The 18716-nt window shown below is 39.7% G+C and overlaps 1 protein-coding gene and 1 long non-coding RNA gene across 13 annotated transcripts in view; one reads left to right on the plus strand and one right to left on the minus strand.

Annotated features, from left to right (window-relative positions):
- PTPRD (protein tyrosine phosphatase receptor type D) overlaps positions 1 to 18716 on the plus strand; it is a 1010945-nt gene that overhangs the window by 390394 nt on the left and 601835 nt on the right. For both annotated transcript variants that reach the window (XM_039543118.1, XM_039543120.1), the window contains one exon: positions 9787 to 9829. The gene's annotated coding sequence lies outside the window, so the exon portion shown is untranslated. The remainder of the gene's footprint in view (positions 1 to 9786; positions 9830 to 18716) is intronic.
- The window catches only part of LOC120407469, a 155052-nt gene that overhangs the window by 110080 nt on the left and 26256 nt on the right, over positions 1 to 18716 (minus strand). Inside the window, exon 4 of one of the 11 annotated variants that reach the window (XR_005600007.1) lies at positions 18063 to 18112. The exons of the other annotated variants lie outside the window; for them this stretch is intronic. This is a non-coding gene — a long non-coding RNA (uncharacterized LOC120407469). Of the gene's footprint in view, positions 1 to 18062; positions 18113 to 18716 lie in introns of those variants that run through there. 11 annotated transcript variants of the gene reach the window in all.

Genomic DNA, 18716 nt, shown 5'->3' on the forward strand with positions numbered 1-18716 from the left:
TAGTCCTTATACATGGATGTTTTGGTGAAATGGCTCATGCCATCCCCCTTCCTCTGTAATTTGACTTATAACTAAGGAGTTGCTGTCTGAAATGACTAAGACAGACAAGGTTTTACAAGCGAAATTGCAAGGCAAAGCACTATTGGTAATACTATGCAAATTGCCAGAAAGGCAGCAGTTCTACTATTTTAACTAGTACCTTAGAAAATATGTCTGTTATATTTGTGACACACAATAATTAGAGAACCTGTTCTATTGATTTCACAGTATCTATTTCATTATTTTATTTTAAGCATATTTTTAGTTGCTTCCAAGGTAACTTTGACAACTTCCATCAACATCATCACCATGGACACTGGCATGAAATAGGGCTGCCTTTTCTCTTTGTTGTTGTTTGGCATTGCAATAGACTAAATAATGAAGACGTGTATTAGTAACACAAAAAGTAATATAGCATGGGTAGATGGCAAATGCCTAGAAGACCTAAATGTCATTGATGATGATGTGCTCCTGAGCAACACCCCAGCAAAGTTACAAACAAAGGCAACCTGGCAGAAACAGCAGGTCAAGCAGGGCTCAAAATTAGTTATGCTAAAAGAAACATCTTTGTAACCCTGATGTGAAGTGGTAACATCACATTAGAAGGCAACAATATCAAGAAAGTAGGACAGTTCCCTTACCTGGACAGCACCCTCTTGGCCAACAGAGACCTCAAGAAGAAAGTGACATCAAGAATAGAAAGGTGCACACTGTATTTAATAAATTCAGCAATCAAAGATATACAGGAAAAGAATAACGTTGAGAATTTTCATTTAAACTGTAATCTCTGTGCTAGCATATGTCTGGAGAGCTACCAAAACATTAGATGCCCTCAAAGATAAGAGCTGATGAAAGATTCTGGGCATTGGTTAGAAAGACTTCATTCTCAACAAAGAGATCGGAGAAATTGCCAACAACGCTTCATTTCCAGAGACTCAGACGGAAGCACTGGACATGTTTGCAGCATATATCCTGGATTTCAAAATACAGATTCTCACACATGAAGCCGTCAAGTGGAAACCAACTGGTGTGAAGCAACAAGAACACTGCAGAGAAACCTTAAGAAGAACTCTTAGCAAAGAGGGCAGAACAGTCTATCTCAGAACAGATGGAAGCAGCTCCAAATGTCAGAAAGTGGGACAGAAGAGACTAGTTTTGTTCCTGTGTGCTAACACTGGCATAGGAAGGATATAAAGTAATAGGGTAATGTATTAAAGGAAGGAAAAACAGACTGAAAGAGTCAGTTATCAAATGTAAAGGGACAACAATCTTCTACCTGTGTTAGTTAGAACCACATGAACAGCTAGCAGCCGAGGTCATAATGATCTGATAGGTCCTACTGAATGCCTAGTTAAGATTCACTTTCTGTAGAGCACAACATTTATTTAATAGTATCATCATTATGTAAGACACTCACTTTATTTATACTTTGTTGGGTTGTAGGCTAGACAAAACACTGAAACTAGTTTGTGTGCACAAAATGAATGAGCAACAAATACTCCAGTTGCTTTACTGTTAGATGGCAGTTGAGAAATAACAGATCTCCCATTTTTCCAAGACTATCTCCTTAACAGCCCACTGCTATCAACATATTTAGATATTTGTGGCAGGTTAATGGAGGCCATTTTCACCTGGCAACTGCATCAATCCTTAGCAACAGTATGTATGCATACCCACTGCTGATGTAATTTTTAGTTTCTGGTAACAAAGCCAAAAATGGAAGATCAAACTATAAAAACCTTTGGAGAGAATGTGTCAGGCATTTTCAGATAGTCTTTTGCCTTAGCAACTGTCTCATTTCATTCCCTAGCAACTCTCAATACTAGTTTTGTCGTATTTTCCAGCTCAGAATTACCTCTCGTGAACAACTAGGAGGATTCCCTTGTTATGTTTAACACAATACATCTTTTTTTCTATGCTGTAGTTTAAGACAAACAGTAGAGCTCAGTACTCCATAGTAGAAATAAATAAATAGATGGGCAAATATCATGACTTGAGAGAGAGTTTTAAAAAGTTAGAATGTCAGATCCTATATTTTAGGGCAGCAGTGTCTCTTACGCACGTTGTTGTTTTTGGTGTTGCTGTGGCTGTGTTGGTCCCATGATATGGGAGAGACAAGGTGGGTGAAATAATATCAGCTTCAGATTGTGGAATATAACTAATATTGGATTAACTTCTATTGGTGAGAGAGACAAAGTGACCTGAAGAATAGCTCTGCAAAGTTCAAAAGCTTGTCTCTTACATGTGAGCTAGTTAAGACAACTTGAATTAGATTCTTTCCTCAAATACATACATAAATATAACCCCCATTGATTTCACTGAGAGAGAGGCACAATTTAGCCTTCAGAATTTGCTTCATTTCATTTGCATATTACTCTCTTAGGGCCAGATCCTGAGAGGGGCAACGTTGCACAGTGGGGCAAAGTGGCCCTAAAATCAATTTAATCAGGCACAGGAGGAATCCCTTTGTGTAGGAAGTTTCTTGGAGTGAAAAGCCTCTGTAGCTGTTCCTTTGCCACCCTCAGCTCCTCACCCCTATTCCTTCTGTGGCAGGAGTTGTAGCCAAGGTTAAGGGGGAACAGACAGGGAGTCCCTATGCTTCAGTGATGCAAGCTGACAGAGCAGCAGCATTCATGTAGATGAAGTGGATACTCTGTGTGTCAGGGCTACACTGGAGCCCTTTCCACACTCTGTCATCACCTGGTACAACTTGGTGTTCCACTGGAATCTAGTCAAACAGCTCCAGATTGTGGAATTCATTTTTTCTATTTAAAAAAATCCCTTAGAAATCTCAATTAAAAACTATTAAAAATACTCTTATAAAGAGTCTTGTATGAACGTGTGTATGAGAGAGAGGTGCTTTACAGATACATATACAAACAAGATCTCTAAAGAGATAACATACACATGAATTATAGGACAGGGGATGAAAAGAGCAAACACAGAATTGCTTGAGCAGTGACATTTAACATCTGCCTCATCAATTTCATATTTGATTTTGTGTTTTGTTTTGTTTCTTGGTCACCTGTTTCCTTAACACTGCTAATGTGTATGCACAAAGGGACGTGGTTACGGTTGTGTGCTGAACTTTAACTTTGGCATGTCTTCAGTTGTTAGTGGTTAATTCACTCCATGCAACCCTTAATGTTCTTTTAACAGGGGAAACCAGTGATGCGTGTGTGTGTGTGTGTATGTGTATTTGTGTGCACGCGCACATCAGAGAGAGAGAGAGAGATTGTGCACTACAGGTTAGAGCTAGGTGAATAACTGATCTTTTGATTCAGAAGCAGTTAAAAATGGGGGAAGTGTTGGGTGTTTGGGTAGAACCCCAAATCCAAAAGTTTGGGGAATTTTCTGGGAATCAAAAAAGTCCCTTTTCAGTCTGTTCCAGAGCGGTCTTTCAAAATTGGATTTGTCACATCCCAACTGAGTGCCCTAATGACCGGCTTAAAGGTTCTAAGCGGGGGAGGCGGCACCACCATCACCTCCTCCTCTGGCCATTTTGTGAATGGTCGAAATTATTCATGGCAAATTGGTGAATAGTTTAGGGTTGACCAAAACTGTGTTATTTTCTGAATAGACTATTCTCCTAGAAAAATTCACCCAGCTCTACTGGAGATGCACCTGAAACAAAACCAAGTATCTGAAAACCACAAAATGTAGGAAAAGTTCATATCCTAATGCAGACTCTGTGATTTGGACTTATTCCACTACACACACACGGACACACTCTCCCTCCCTCTTAAAAGGCTAATGTTTGTCTCTTTTTGAAATACTATATAAAATGATCACTTTTATATTGCATATACAAATAAAAATGGGGTACACATTCTTTTCTGTATCTGCTGTCATTTATACATATCCTTTCTGCATCATCACCCAGACACAAAGGACATTGCTTATTGCTATCATGCGTGTGCTTTGAAATGTCTCCATTTCCCACACAGTTATTTCCACTTGACTAGACTCATTTTCAGTTTATTAAAAATAAGGTCCTCTTGATCATGATATAGTCTCAGAAACAATAAGCAGCAGCACTAAAATCTTCTAAATTCTTTTTTAATTAAAAGTGGCGTGATTGTTTGAATAAGAACATATATCACAACCTAGGGTGAGATACATGACTTATTTTTATTAGTATTGGTGTACTTCAGCCTCTCATATTTCTGCCTCCTATGGGTCCTATTCTATTCCCATTAAGATAATGTGAGTTTTGCTGTTCACAATAACAGAAGGTGGCTCAAACCCTAAATTAGAAAAATAAATTATGTATCTCATCCCAAAGTGTGGTTTCATATGTAATAATATAGCACATCTCCCTCTTTGTGTGTGTGTGTGTGTACACTCACCCACACACATCTCCTATGCTAGAACCGCAATTATCAAAATGTCCAGGTGACATCTAAAATTTTTGGATAATCAGGAGAGCCAGCCAATATACTTTGAAATCAGCCCTCAGGGTTTCCTGAAAAAATTATATATTTCAAAGCTCCTGTGACTATAAACAACCTCCTTTGGCATTCTCTGTATTCTATCATTGTATTCAACTTAGTTTCTGAGTATACAGACTGCAATTTTAGCTTAGCCCTTGTGCAATGGCACTCAAGGGACAGGGAATTTCACAATCCCCTCCTCCCACTGGACAACCATACAGGGTTAGAGCAAATTCTAGTGTCAAGAGAAAGAGGGAGAAAATAAGTTAAACAGGGATATATTGAAGGAAATCGGTGATGTTCTAGATCTTTGCTACATTGGTTTTTGAGGAATGGGCAGATTCCTAAGGACTGGAAATGGCAAACATACTGTAGTACTATTATACAGAAAATAATTGAGACATGGTATTAAAAATATAGTCTATTTGTTTATTTTGGGGAAAAGTATTTGAAACAATATTAGATGAAACATTACTTACCACTTTAGGGGAAACAACTGGGTACAGTTTTTAGGCTTTAATAAGGGAACAAAAGGAAATATATGATTTGGATGGAGACTTCCACCATAGATCTGTGATAGTAAACAATTGCTTAATTAACTATTTTTGTTCATTAAAGGCCCAATCGAAAGCCCACTTGAATCTAATGGGAGCCATCCATGAAATTCAACAGGTTCCATCACAGAAGGAGGGAACGATTGGATCTTACAGGTTACGTTTTTCAAAAAGCACCTGATGAGTTTCCATAAGAAAGATGAAGGGTTAAGGTGTAATATCATCATAACCTTTTGGTTAGAGAAGAGGATTAAAAACAGGATACATGTTTTTGTTGGGTTCCCCCCCCCAATCTGGAAGAAGGGAGGCAGTAGATGGTTCTGGGGATCTCTCTTGATTAGGTACAGATCTGGATGAGGATCATTACATTGGAAGTAAAACAAAGAATGGCTAACACTATAACTAGATCCAGAGGGATACAGATCTCTTAGGAGACTGGACCAAGAAAGGGAAATACAACCTGATATGAAAAAATAGAAAGTCATACGTTTGGGAGAAATGAAGCGAAATAGGGAGCATAGATTAAATGGAACAGTCTTGTCACGCTCCCCAATAGAGTTATTAGCTGTAGGGAAACACACCCACAAACTAAATGCTGTAATGTGATACAGTGAGAGATGGAAAGCAAAATAAAGAGAGGGTGATTTAAGGATTTACATGTCACTGATCAAGCCTCAGCTACACTAAGATCAGTTTTAGTTACTTTTTCCTGAAGAGGGTATTATTATTCTTAATCCTTCGTAGTGCATTGTAAAGTTAAAATTCAGTCCAGCAGAGAGAGCCATCACAAAGCCTATCCTGAGGACTTCAGCCAGAATCTTCCAAACACTCGTGCCTGTGCTTAACTTTATACACGTAAGGAGTCCCATTGAGGTCAGCCTGATGATGTGCCTGATGTTAAGAACGTTCATAAATATTTCCAGGACTGAAGTGTTGCGTGGGAAGTAAGTGGTGCATAGGCCTCGTGTTGGCCCTTGGCATGGGGTGAATTTCATCTTAAGTGAACAATATGCTTTGCAGAAGTGTAAGAAATAAGTTCTCTGACCCAGCTGTTTTGAAATCTAAGGGCCCAATTCTGCAGTCCTTCATTCTGACTTGGTCAGAATTGCCCACTGAAAATCAGTGGGCCCAGTTCAGATCTAGATTAAGCAGGTGCAATTCTATTGAAGTTCATGGAGCTGCAGCCAGTTGTGGCCAGGGCTGAATTTGGCCCTTTGTCTTTTAATAGGAATTTTTGCCTGAGTAAATTGTATGATTGGACCATAACAAACATGACTATAATATAAGCAAGAAACAGAAAATGAAAATATGGGAGCAAAGTGTCTCAGGGATGAGGTCAACCCTGAAAGGCTAGATGAAAGAAGTGTATGTTCAGAGGAGGCAGGTCACTTGGTGCTAAGGAAGAGGGAAGCTGATCCCAAAAAGGGGAGCTGCAAGGAGAAGGAGACGGTATGGGAGCATTAAAGAGAGAGGACTGGGTGGAGACATGACTACAGCGTAAAATAAGTACAATGACTCCAGGATTTTTAGAATGGTGGGTGGTTGTGAGTAGAGAGGAGGATATATATGTGTGAAGGGGAGATAAATACTTGAGACTATCCAAAAAACAAATTAGATCATGTTACTTTTATTGGAAGAACATAAGCCAAAATATGCATTAAAGGGGCAGATCTTGACTCCTTCTCTATGAGCTGCAGAGGTCCCCAAGGGCAGCAGAATTTAGATAATAAGATACTATAGTGGCAGGCCCTATAGAAGACACGGCTGTGCCGGAAGCAGTGCAAATTTTTTTACCCATTTTATCTAAAGAAAGACCATTCTTGATCTATAATGATCAGCATTTAGCTTCTGAGTATAATAAATATTGTATCCACAGCCAGCCCATTAAATATTTTATTTGAGCAACAACAGCTTCTTTTCATATTTAATTTATTTTTTTCTAAAAATATAGCTGTCAGCGTAATCCCTTTTTTGGTTGTTGTGGAAATACCTACCCCAAAGTAGGCTGCAGCTCACATAAGCTGAGTTCCCCTACCACTAGCATGCTTACTGGAAAATGCTAATTCATGGCTACTTCATGCCTCTGATCCTGTGAGCAGGACTTCAGTGGGACTATTTACGTGAGTAAAATTACTCAGGCATGTAATTTCAGGATCAGACCCTTAGCTTTTTCCCTGAAGAATTACTAGTGAGGCAGGTGTGGAGAAATAGTGTTGAAAGGAACAGCTAGTGCAGTAATATGTTCACAAGCTCCCAATTGTTTTGTGTTTAAATAGAAACTATTATTATTTATTACTTATTACAATAGCACAGCTGGAAGCAGCTGGGGAATGAGGGGAAACAGTAGTGAAATCAAAAGTCACGTTAGCATATGCTGAACAGATAATATGCAAAACTTCTCAGAAATGGTGTTTAATTTTTTGCCTCTTCATTTTTATATGAATTCACAGCTCAAACCTTTCTTGAGAAAATTTCCCCTAAGACAAGCACTTTTAAGTGGTCTCTTTTCAAGCATTGAGTGCATCTTTTAATGCACTCAATGCTGGGGTGCACTCTTCTCTTCCTGGGCTGCTGCTTATCCTGGATGGCTGCTACCTGGCTTCCTGGGGTGGAGTGGGGTTCCTGATCTCTTTAGGCAGGCCCTTCGCATTCTGCTGCTGCTGCAGAAACAGCCCCTTGGACCTGTCCCTCCTGAGCATCCCCCTCCCATTTCTCCTCCTCCTCCTGCCAGCCCTCATCCCGAGTGAGAAATGACTGGCTGTGACAGTGACGCTTCCTGCTGCTGCTCTTCCCGCTGACTGGCCAGTGCTCCTGATGGGGTCACAAGAGCACTGGCCCCAAGAGGCAGCGCAAACTGGTAGCAGGCTCAGAGTGGTGCCATTAGGGCATGCCAGATGTTTCCAAGCTCTAGGCAGGGCTCCAGTAGCAGAAAATGCACTGGAGAGGAGACTATAACTGTACAAAGTAGCCAGAGCTAGCCTCCCTTGCTTTGGGTGATGGGTGGGGCAGCCTGATCCAAGGATAACCAAGAAGGGGATTTTATCAGGGCGTGCCCTGCTTCTCTTTGCAGTAATTTCTTCCCCTGGAGTGTTTTGTGGAGCCCCTGACAGGAGTTACACTGTTGTCAACTCTTACAATTTTATTGTGAGTCTCATGATATGTGGTGTTTGTCTTAAAGCCCCAGTTCCTGAAGTCTAGTCATTACATGATGCTCTCAGCTTTCGTTTAAAAAAACAAACAAACCACAACTTACTAACCCTCATTGTTTCTGAGAAAGCACTTGAGAACATGACCCACGGGCACCCTAAAGACTCAGAAACCAGAAATGGTTTCAGGGGAACAGGGGTGTTTGTGCGGGGGTGGGAAAGCCTAAAATCCATTATTTAAAAAAAAACTCACTATTTTAAAGCCAACCTCAAGACTTTTGGAGGCGTGACTCGTATTTGAATGCTTGGGGTTTGCTTTACTGAGTTAAATCTGCTCCTGTTGGCAGGGACTTGGAAGGAAGGAGGTGCTATCATAAAATACTGCCTACCCTACCTTGAACTCAGATCTAGCAGTGTTACAAGTTACACCTCACTGCATCAGCTTTAGAGAGCCTTCCCAACGTGTTTAGTTAGCATGACATTCATGGTACTAGCCACATATTATTTACTCGTGACAGTTCAATGTGTATTTGTGCCTTACAAAATTTGCAGGAAAAAAAATAGGATTTGATTAAGCAAAGGTGGTTCATAACTGTGTAAATTTCCAAGTTTACCACTAACTATCACAACTTACCTCTCTCTCTCTAGGGACATTTTAAGGCTGGCTGGGTAAATGTCAATATTTTTGGCAAAAATTTGAGCACAAGGAATTTTTTCTATCAGTAAAATGTATTCATTGAAATATTTCCAGCCAGCTCCAGTAGTTGCACTATAATTAGTATAATAATATCTGAGCGCTTCTCATGTCCATTCCTCTGCTGAAAAGTTTAGGTCAATGGTTTTGTATTTCTTTTTCTTGTAATTTTTTAAAGGAGACCAATTTTAAAGATTGTAGCTGCTATTCACGAAAGGGGAATTTAAATTGAAGGAACTTTGCCTCTGAATGTAGAGTCTGCCATCTGTAGTATACTTTGGAAATGAATAAATGTGGTCAGCGGGATTGAAATGCACCTTTTTAATATTAATCCTTCTCTTAGAGCCTGATCCAAAGCCGATTGGAGTCAATAAGAGACTTTGTATTAACTTCACTGGGCACTGGATCAGGTCCTTAATGCTCTGGGCTATGTAGATAGTCATACCTGTATTTCCCAAAAGATCATAAAAATTGTTGTTGATTGAGTCCAAAGAGTACACACAGATTACCCGTACGTGCTAGCCTGAAGTATGTAATATCATGCATATAAGGCAGGTATCGTGTCTCTCTTCATAGACTAACACGTGGAAGGTCTTCTCTCTATGGTAATTAATTACAGAGGATTTTGTTTTCTCTTTTATATGTCAGACTTTGTTTTACTGGTAACCCAAATAGTTGTCTGCGTTATATAAATGAATGAAAATACCTTTTCTTCTTAGCATACTGTAAAAACACCAGTCAGTATCCTTTGCTGCTAGATACTGAATGAGTAACATGTCCTGCAAGTCCCAGGCAGCTGAGATTCAGGGTAAAATATAAAAATGCATTGTTGCTTTTTCTTGACCTTCTTTTTGAAACTCTCTAATGGAAAATATATTAGGCATTTCCCAAAACTTGACCATTCTGTCTTTTTTCCTTAGGTGAGAAGTCTGGTGGACATCAGCAGATTCTGAAGAAACCAAAGTAAGATTTTACATATGTTGTATTTCAAAGTGTTTATGGTTAAAGTTCAACTTTTTTCTTAAGGGGACTATCGCTAATTTTTGGCATGGAGTTCTTGGTTTAAATCTAAAATTTCTCTTGTGCTTGGCAGCCTCTAGCAGTGATTGGCAAGAGTATTATTTTAAAGGTTCCTGTAGGTGGAAAACAGAGCACAGTATTTGGAGTGGTGGCTTTTGCAGTGAAATCTTGTCCAAAGGAGTCCTGAGGGGCCAGGGGTGAGATCACAGTTTAGATTTTGCAGGCTTTTTGGAATAAAGAAAAAGAGTCTTAATCCCAAAGTGGGTTTGTCAGGTATGCTGCAAATTAAATGGAAATGTAGTTAGTGAGTAGAATAAGTAAACAAACAAAAGGTTGTGTTTGAGCCTTTATAGCTTTTCTGTTTGGTGTCAGATTCAGTAAACCAGCAAAACACTTCATGGGTTCTTGTAAACATGTGTTCTGCATGTCACACCTACTTGAAAGTTTACATGAATTCTTCAGTTCTTTTAAAGAAAATTTGGTATTTCAGTTGTGAAGAAGTCTGATTATCAAACACCTTGGGCCTCATTCAACTCCCTTTTCTGTTTCTTTCCATTGACTTGAATAGGAATTGGATTAAGTCCCTAATGAGAGTATATCAGATTACAGCAGCATATTAAAACTAACCAGCAACTCAAATCAATGAAGTATTAATTATTGTATGTGTACATAGATAGCTTTTAATCAGCAATGCATGATACCTAGCGTGACCAGATGTCCCGATTTTATAGGGACAGTCCTGATTTTGGGGACTTTTTCTTATATAGGCACCTATTACTACTCACCCCCATCCCGATTTTTCACACTTGCTGTCTGGATACCTGTTTTATCTGGATTTACCTAGGATGTGAACAGTGATTTACCATTTGCCAGTCAGGCTACAAAATGTACAAACCGGGCATATGGTGAAGGATAGTCTATCAGTTGTTTGTTTCCATTTCTCTGTTAGAATTATAGTATTTAAAGTTTGTTTTTATATTTTATATTTCCTAAATGCTGCAATAAATAGAAACTATAAAGTCAAAACTGGTCCCAGATTTAGGTATAATTGCTCAGAGTCCCATTTCAGCCAGGATTGTCCTCAGTTTGTAAAATCAGCCTGCGTGTTGACAGCTTTTAAACAATGTTTTCTTTCCATCACTGGAGGCTGCTGTGTTTATGCATTGGCATTGTTATTTTGTCAGTACGATTTATCTGCAGAGAATATGTTTTCTTCTTGCTTCACTAAGTAATGCACATCTTGATTTTACAAAACAAGAAACTTTTCTTGGGATGGGGCGGGTTCAAGAGCTAACTAATATTTTACCTTTCCATCCACCCCTTAAATCTACCCATTTCAAGATAGAAACCACAGAGACAAATATTAGAAGGTGGTCTCTAGGAGTAACTGATTGGCATATTTAAAGTGGGTTGTAGTTGCTTATGAAATATTTGCAGCCTTTAGTAAAAACCAGTTTATTAAATACTGTGTATGGCAACGTGGAGCAACATGATTTTCCACTGGAGGGAATCACTGTGAGCATGTCTTCACTACAATTAGACCCCCGCAGCTGGACCATGCCAGCTGACTTGGGCTCTCAGTGGGGTCGTGCTAAGGGGCTGTTTGATTGTGCTGTAGGCATTTGGTCTCGGGCTGCAACCTGAGCTCTGAGACCCTCCCAACTCGCAGGGTGCTAGAATCCAGGCTCCAGTCTGAGCCCGAATGTCTACACCACAATTAAACAGCCTCTTATCCTGAACCCCTTGGCCTGAGTTATCTGGTATGGGCCAGCACCGAGTTTTGAATTGCAGTGTAGACATACGCTAAGAGAGCTGGACTTTGGCTTAAGATTTAAGGGTAAATACATTTACAAATATGCATTTTACTTACAAAGTCCAAAAAAATTAGATTATGTGGCAAATTAGGAAGCCCTTGTCCCATTTAAGTTAACAGAAATCCAAAGTCATGACTATGAGCCAACTTGCTGTTTGTTTTGTAAGGCTCTCTGTTTGCTCCAAGTATAGTCATTTCTTCCATGTGGCTGTTCTTGAGAGCCTGCAATTTACTTATTATAGTAAAGTGCACATTATACATAGGAGGGAGTTGATTATAGAGATCAAAGGACATTGAGATGGCTAAAGTGTAGCAACCTTTGATTGCGTGACAGCCTAATCACAAAAAGCGTTACAGCGAGGGAGCTCTCAAAGTACAATTTAGTAGCTGATAGGGTAGCATCCTATAAGGTACATCCTATAAGGGTATTAATATTTTTACTAGCCATTACTTATTTTTTTAAAAAGCCAAACACAGACTAATTCATAAAGCAGCCCAGCTGTCTTTCCTTGTGTAAGTAGGATGTTCTAACTGCACACATTCTAAAAATATCGGTTCTGTTTATGATGTCATTATTTTCTGGTGTCCTCCATGAACAAAAGACTTAACTTGTCTTAGAACTGCTTTTGACATGGAATCACTGAAATCCCAGTGAGTCTGAGTTTAGCTCTTGATGCTGTAAGTAATGCATTTCCATTTCTGTGCCATCATAGTAATGAATCACTATCTTATGCAGCATGCAAGTATTCATCCTCCTCAGGCAGCTATGACATCACTTAGAATATTGAATCTTCATGAAAGTCGATGATGTTATAAAAACTGACAGTTATATATATACTTTTTTTCCTCTTTCCTTTCACCTGGCACAGCGTGTGTGTGTGTGTGGGGGGGGATTCTCTCTGGTTGATGAAGTTTCCTCTGCCACAAGAGGATGTTTTCACTTCAGCCTGCCTTTGATCGATTTCATTTTATATTTAGATTTAAGTGTCCAAGGGAAAAGATAAATCAGGATCACCTAATCATAGGGAGTCTGGATTGTACATGAATTAAGAAACAAGCAGGGACATTATTTTAACTAGTCAAAAGGTTCTATTATGGCTAATTACCAAATTATAATTGTCCAAGAGAAAATGAAAGGTTGCTAAGACACAACATATTATGGGAGAGGGAGCAGGAAAGAAGAAAATCAGCACAAATTATTAATAAATCAGATAGCAGCACTAGTATTAATCTAGGCATATGTTATCAGGGTTTCAAAATAACCATGTGTGGTATGAAGATAAAGCAAGGCTTTGTTGAGATTCTGCTATCATTCTGTCTCATCTATCATGAGAGGCCTTTCATATATGATGGAAATCTGCAATTACTTATTGAAGAAATAACAACCTTCTGGTAAATGGTGAGCAGGTTTACAGAAGTACAGAGATTCCTAGCAGAAGGAACCAGCGTTACCATGCAAACAACTTGGAGTTCTATGGGACAAAGTTGGAACTGTCATGTTGAACTTGGGAAGATGTGATCACCTAGTTATAACAGACTACTTTACTAATTTCCCAGAAGTAATCTCACTTGAATAGACCACAGCAGCAACAGTTGTCAAGCACATTAAATCTGTATTTGCATGGCATGGAATTCCAAGAACAGTAATAACTGACAACCACCACAGTTCAAGAATAGGGAATTCCTGAACTTTGCTAACATGTATGACATTCATCACGACATGAGACATATATCTTCCCATATATATTAGAGCCAATGGATTAGCTGAATATGGAGTACATATAGTGAAGAACTTGCTCCAAAAAGCAATAACTGCAAGAGAAGATCCACATTTAGCACTGCTCAACTATAGAGATACACCACTGCAATTTGGAAAGTCACCTCTTGAACTTCTCTACCTTACACATATAAATGTTCAATTACTAGATATAGGACAAAAACAAAAGATGATTAAGGAGTCTGTGATAGTGAGGAAAAGACTAGGAAAGTACAATCAAACAAAATATTACAATAAAGAAGTTTGAGTAAAGAGGGCTTGCAATACAGCAGACCAGGAAGATTGCTGAAACGCCCTGAAAGAGTGATCAAGACTTGTTAGCGTTGTGTTTAAGCAAACTGAACAGTTAAGTCAGTGTATTTGTAATGGTTCTTAATTTGAACAAAAACACTATTAAATTAATCAGGGCATATTAAAAGGGGGTCTAAAATGGGAAGCTGTCTATAGAATAAGTCCTCCAGGAAGTGTAGGGATCCCAGATTTCCTGTACGCTCTATATACAGTCTTTGGTTTCCTGGAACACACTTTCTGCTAGGGGCAGACACAAAGAAGCCCAGCATAGGGCAGTTGCAGACTGAAGCTACACAGAGAGTAGAAAGTTTGTCACCTAATTTCTGTATGTACTTCCTTTTCATATTAATATTTCATATTATCATGACAACGGTCTACTCATCAATTTTTTCTATCTTTCCCTTTTAAAAACAACACTAAGAAATGTAATTTACAAACAAAATATTAGAGAAAGGTTGCAAGATTTTTAGCATGAGTAGGCCCACAATTGTTAAAATTGCGCATACAAGCTTAACTCTATCTCTTTGAACATATGCATTACATATCCCTTTAAGTTTGATACTGTTTTTAGTTATACAATCACTACGGCTTCATAAATAATATGATATGCTGTTTTATATTTCTCTACATATGTAGGTACATGAACGTAAACTCCTGTAATACTTTGATCTACTCTATTTATGCCAGACAACAAATCCGTGGAAGTCATATATATGAAAAGAACACAGGAAACCATACTTACACATATTATAGAACAGGAAAACCAATACAGAGTAATAATGAACTTTATTGGCGTAAAAATTAGCTTTGTAGTTAACTGCCTCATCTCCTGAAATGCATATGTGGAAGGTTGTTTACCAGTTGTAAAGAATGTGTTTCGTTTATGGCTGCTGACCGATTTATTAAAATGCATAGCTTGAGAGTTTATCATGTAAAAAATCTGTATTAGAAGATCTTAGACCACCAAGTCAATTAAAAAAGTATAAGTACACAAGAATGAAACAAATTACAAGATGCTACACATGTGTAGCCACTGTTAATGGTTAATGCATGATAAAATATAGCTTTACAGCATGTGACCATGTAATTGAAGGACTGCTTGGTTTATCATAAGTATGCATAAAGGCACAGCATTCGGTTTGCTTGTGCTATCTCAATTTTGTAATTTCCTGATGAGAGCTAAGCTATCTAGCCAAGGGGATTAGCTCTGCCTTCACATAAACGGGTACAACTCCCATTGACTTCAGTGAGAAGTCACCCACTTATGTGAGGGTAGGACTGAAATCTTAGCTTTAGCTTAACATAGTTTGCTTTTATGTATTAAAATGCGCATTTTCCACTAAAGAAAATGGCTTCTTTTGAATGTTGCCATTTAGTTGCTGGGTAAAAACACTGGGTCAGATCCTCAGATGGCTTAAATTGGCACCAACTGAGAATTTGCACCAGCTGAGGATCTAGTCCCCTATTGCTTTTGAAACTTCAGTGTGTGAATTTACCCATGATCTTTAAGGTACAACCATGTTCGATTTGATAGAAATATTACCTCTGTGTTTACCAGACAGAAAATTCTGTGAAGCTGTGAATCTAAACATGTTTGGGACTGTTACCATGCCAGATTTATTAAACCAGTCATTAATATGCCATTTACTTTTCTGAATGAATTGAACCTGTGGTGACTTAAAAAAAAAGAGATTATGGTGTAAACTCCAGCAATTAATAGTGTGAGAACCTGCTCCCTTGCTGTGGGCACTGTGTATCTTAATAACAGACTTGAAATTTTGGCTTATTGTTTCCCTTGGTTGGGTGCTGCTGTTGGATAAATATATATATTTTTGCTGTAATCACAGACATTATTTCAGCTGATTGCACAGCTTAATAATATATATTTTAATGCTTATTTTACTATTTATTCATTTAGAGATCTATTTTTTTTCTTGGTGTAAACACTCTGTTCCAGTCTTGTTTAAAAAAGTCTGTCCACTGAGGCAAACAGGCCCTGAATCCTAGTTTGAGCAGGAATAATCTCAAATTATTATAATAGTTCATTGATAGTTGTCTAGACTGTTCGGTTTTTTTTCACTTTTGCATGTGTGCTTCGGTAATAAATTGATCGGCACAGTACAAAACATTAAATAAATCAATTAAATGATATAGTACTAGAACTAACCAGGTGCTATAGCCATGGGCAGCGACTGGACACCCCTCATTCAGGGAGGCTAGCCCCACGGTCCCAACCTCTGCAGCAGGAGCACTGAGCCCCCTACACCCCCCCCCCCGTCGCAGCCAACGCCGAGCCACCCTTCCTCACCCCACCACCAGAGAAACCCCAGGACATTCCAGCCAGTCGGCCAGCTGACCCAAGCGCTGGCCTAAGCAGCCTTAGCTGCACCGGCTGGCCGACCTCAGCCCCTGGCCGGCCGGCTGGAGCAACCCCAGCCCCAGCCCCTGGCCGGCCGGCTGGAGCAACCCCAGCCCCAGCCCCTGGCCAGCTGGCCGGAGTCGCCCAAGCCCCAGCCCCGGGCTGAACGGCCAAAGCAACCCCAGCGCAGTGACCTGCAGAAGAAGCTCCTATCCCTTGGCCAGCCCCAGTCATGCCGGCCGGCTGGTGCAGCCCCAGCCCAGCATCCCACAGCAGCGGCTCCAGCCAGGGAAGGCAGAGTCTATTATATCTGCCACCCATGGCAATAGCCCAGGTATCTTTATAATCTCCTATTAAATTTGGATTATTTTCTTGGGAGCCCAATAGACATGATAATTTTCACCAATATCCTAATAAAATGTGCAGACAACCTCAAACCTGCTACTGGTCACTTCTGTGAGGCGGGGGAAAAATGCTCGTTTTTCACCTCCTTTTTACACCTGCTCACACAACATTTAATTATAAAATATATAATATTTTTCACATTTCACATTTTTTTCACACATCCCAGTTAATTACATTAGGTCATGTCAGATCAGTCTGCATTAGTTAATGGAAAACCTGAAAAAAAGCCAAAGAAAAGCTAGGAATAGTCACACTTTTCAGTATGGATAGATGCTGCACCTACATTGATTATTCAGAGGCATTGCCTGTAGAAAGTTTATATGGGTAACTTGTAGGTAATAGCTGAAAACAGCAGCTACCTGATTATAACTTAAAAAAAAAAGAATAATGTAGCTGTTTAGAATCATTACTATATTACTTGAGTCTAACAGGGTAGCATGAAAGAATGGACCGAGTCATCAAAATCAAATCAAATCCTTCTTGAAACTGAGGTCTGTGCACAATCTGAAATGAGCTAAATGTTTTTAAGGTCTGAAAATAGATGGCTAAGGACCTTGCAATTATGTACTCCATGCTTCTTGTCCCTCCTTTACCTTTTTTGTCTGATATATTTCTTGCCTCTTTCATCGCCAACCTGAAATCTGGTGAGTCAGGCCATTCTGCCAATGCCTTTCCTTTCCTGAGTCCATTGTTTGTTCTGTGCTCAGGCTCCTTTATGTTTGCTGATATTTCAGATTCATCAAAAGGTCACTACAGGTCTGACAGTCTCTGCTGTGCACTGTACTGTCTTCAAATCTTGTGTATTCTCTAAGGGCTTCTCTGTCCCAGAATCAATGGTATGCCTCTAATCCAAAGCATTTGGCTGTATTCCTGCAGCTCTGCCAGACGGTCTGAAGCTTTTGAGGCTTCTCCTGCCTAACTTCCTACTTCTCTAAATACGTAATATACTTGGTCTTTTTCCCAAGCCATGCATCTACAAATGCACGTGCTGCTCCTCGTCTTCCCTCCCTCTATGTAAACCCCACTCTATAGCTATTAGCCTGTCCAAAGCTTGGAAGTAATACACAACCTTTGCCTAATAGCTTTCTCCTCGTCTCACTTTCCTGTTTGTCTTCCTCTTCCTTTTCCATTCTCTGAGTATAATCTGATTTCTGGATTGTTAACCACGTATCTTTCTATTTCCCTCCCTTTCCTAGTCCATGTTTTGTTACCCCACTTGCCTCTCAGCTGCCTCCCACCATTCCCATCCATATGCAGGTGCTTTTCTGACATGATCTGACAAACTGCTGTACTGGCTGCTTTCTTCAAGGCCGGAGAGGCCTCAGAATGCTTTGTGCACTTCTGACCCATTGGAGCCCATGAGCGTGAGAGACTGGGGGATAACAGCTGAACCCCCACAACTAATGCAGAATATCAGCAAAGCAAGCATACCTGACTGTGAGTGGGGTGGAGGGGTCAGATAAAAGCAGAAGTGGCATCAAGGCCAGAGAAAAAGAGAAACATCTTAGAAAAGTGTGGGGTACCTCCGTGTGCCGTTTTGTCACCCCTCCTGTCCAACGTGTATATTAAACTGTTCACGGGCTTAGAAAGAAAGCACAAGATGAAATGTTTTCAGCATTCTGATGACACCCAATTTAGTGTCTGTCTCATCCATCTTTGATGATGTGGGTTCAGCACCTTAATCAATGACTAGCTGAGACTGATGCATGGATGAGTGCAAGCTGGCTAATGCTCAACCTAGATAAGACTGAGGAGATGGTGGGCTGCAGGAAGCAGCCAGAGGAGACCACAGAAGTAATATACTCCCTCTATCAAAAGGACCAATACCTGCTATTAGTTACTAGGGTTCACAACTTAGGTGTGATTCCCTATCTATCTAGCCTGGATCTAGCCAGAACACCCTCCCGTTTTGCATTTTGGGAAGGGAAGGTTGGATGTAGTGCCCTTAAATTTGTTCAGGAACCCCAGGCTGAGAACCCCAATATCAAAGAAGATATAACCTCTTGCTTCCAAAACAGGATTGAGACGGCCAGTGTCTGTGCTGAAGATAAAGGGTTTCATTCTCTCGTGCTGTCAGTCTGAGAGCACCAGCACTAAATACACTTGAAGTATTATTGTTTTAAAAAAAAAAAGGTTAACTATTATCCCTTCTTTTTGTGCTGTTGGTCTAACATTTTGGAGTTGA

This window comes from Mauremys reevesii, linkage group 6 (assembly GCF_016161935.1).
Source record: "Mauremys reevesii isolate NIE-2019 linkage group 6, ASM1616193v1, whole genome shotgun sequence".
NCBI classification, from domain to species: domain Eukaryota; kingdom Metazoa; phylum Chordata; order Testudines; family Geoemydidae; genus Mauremys; species Mauremys reevesii.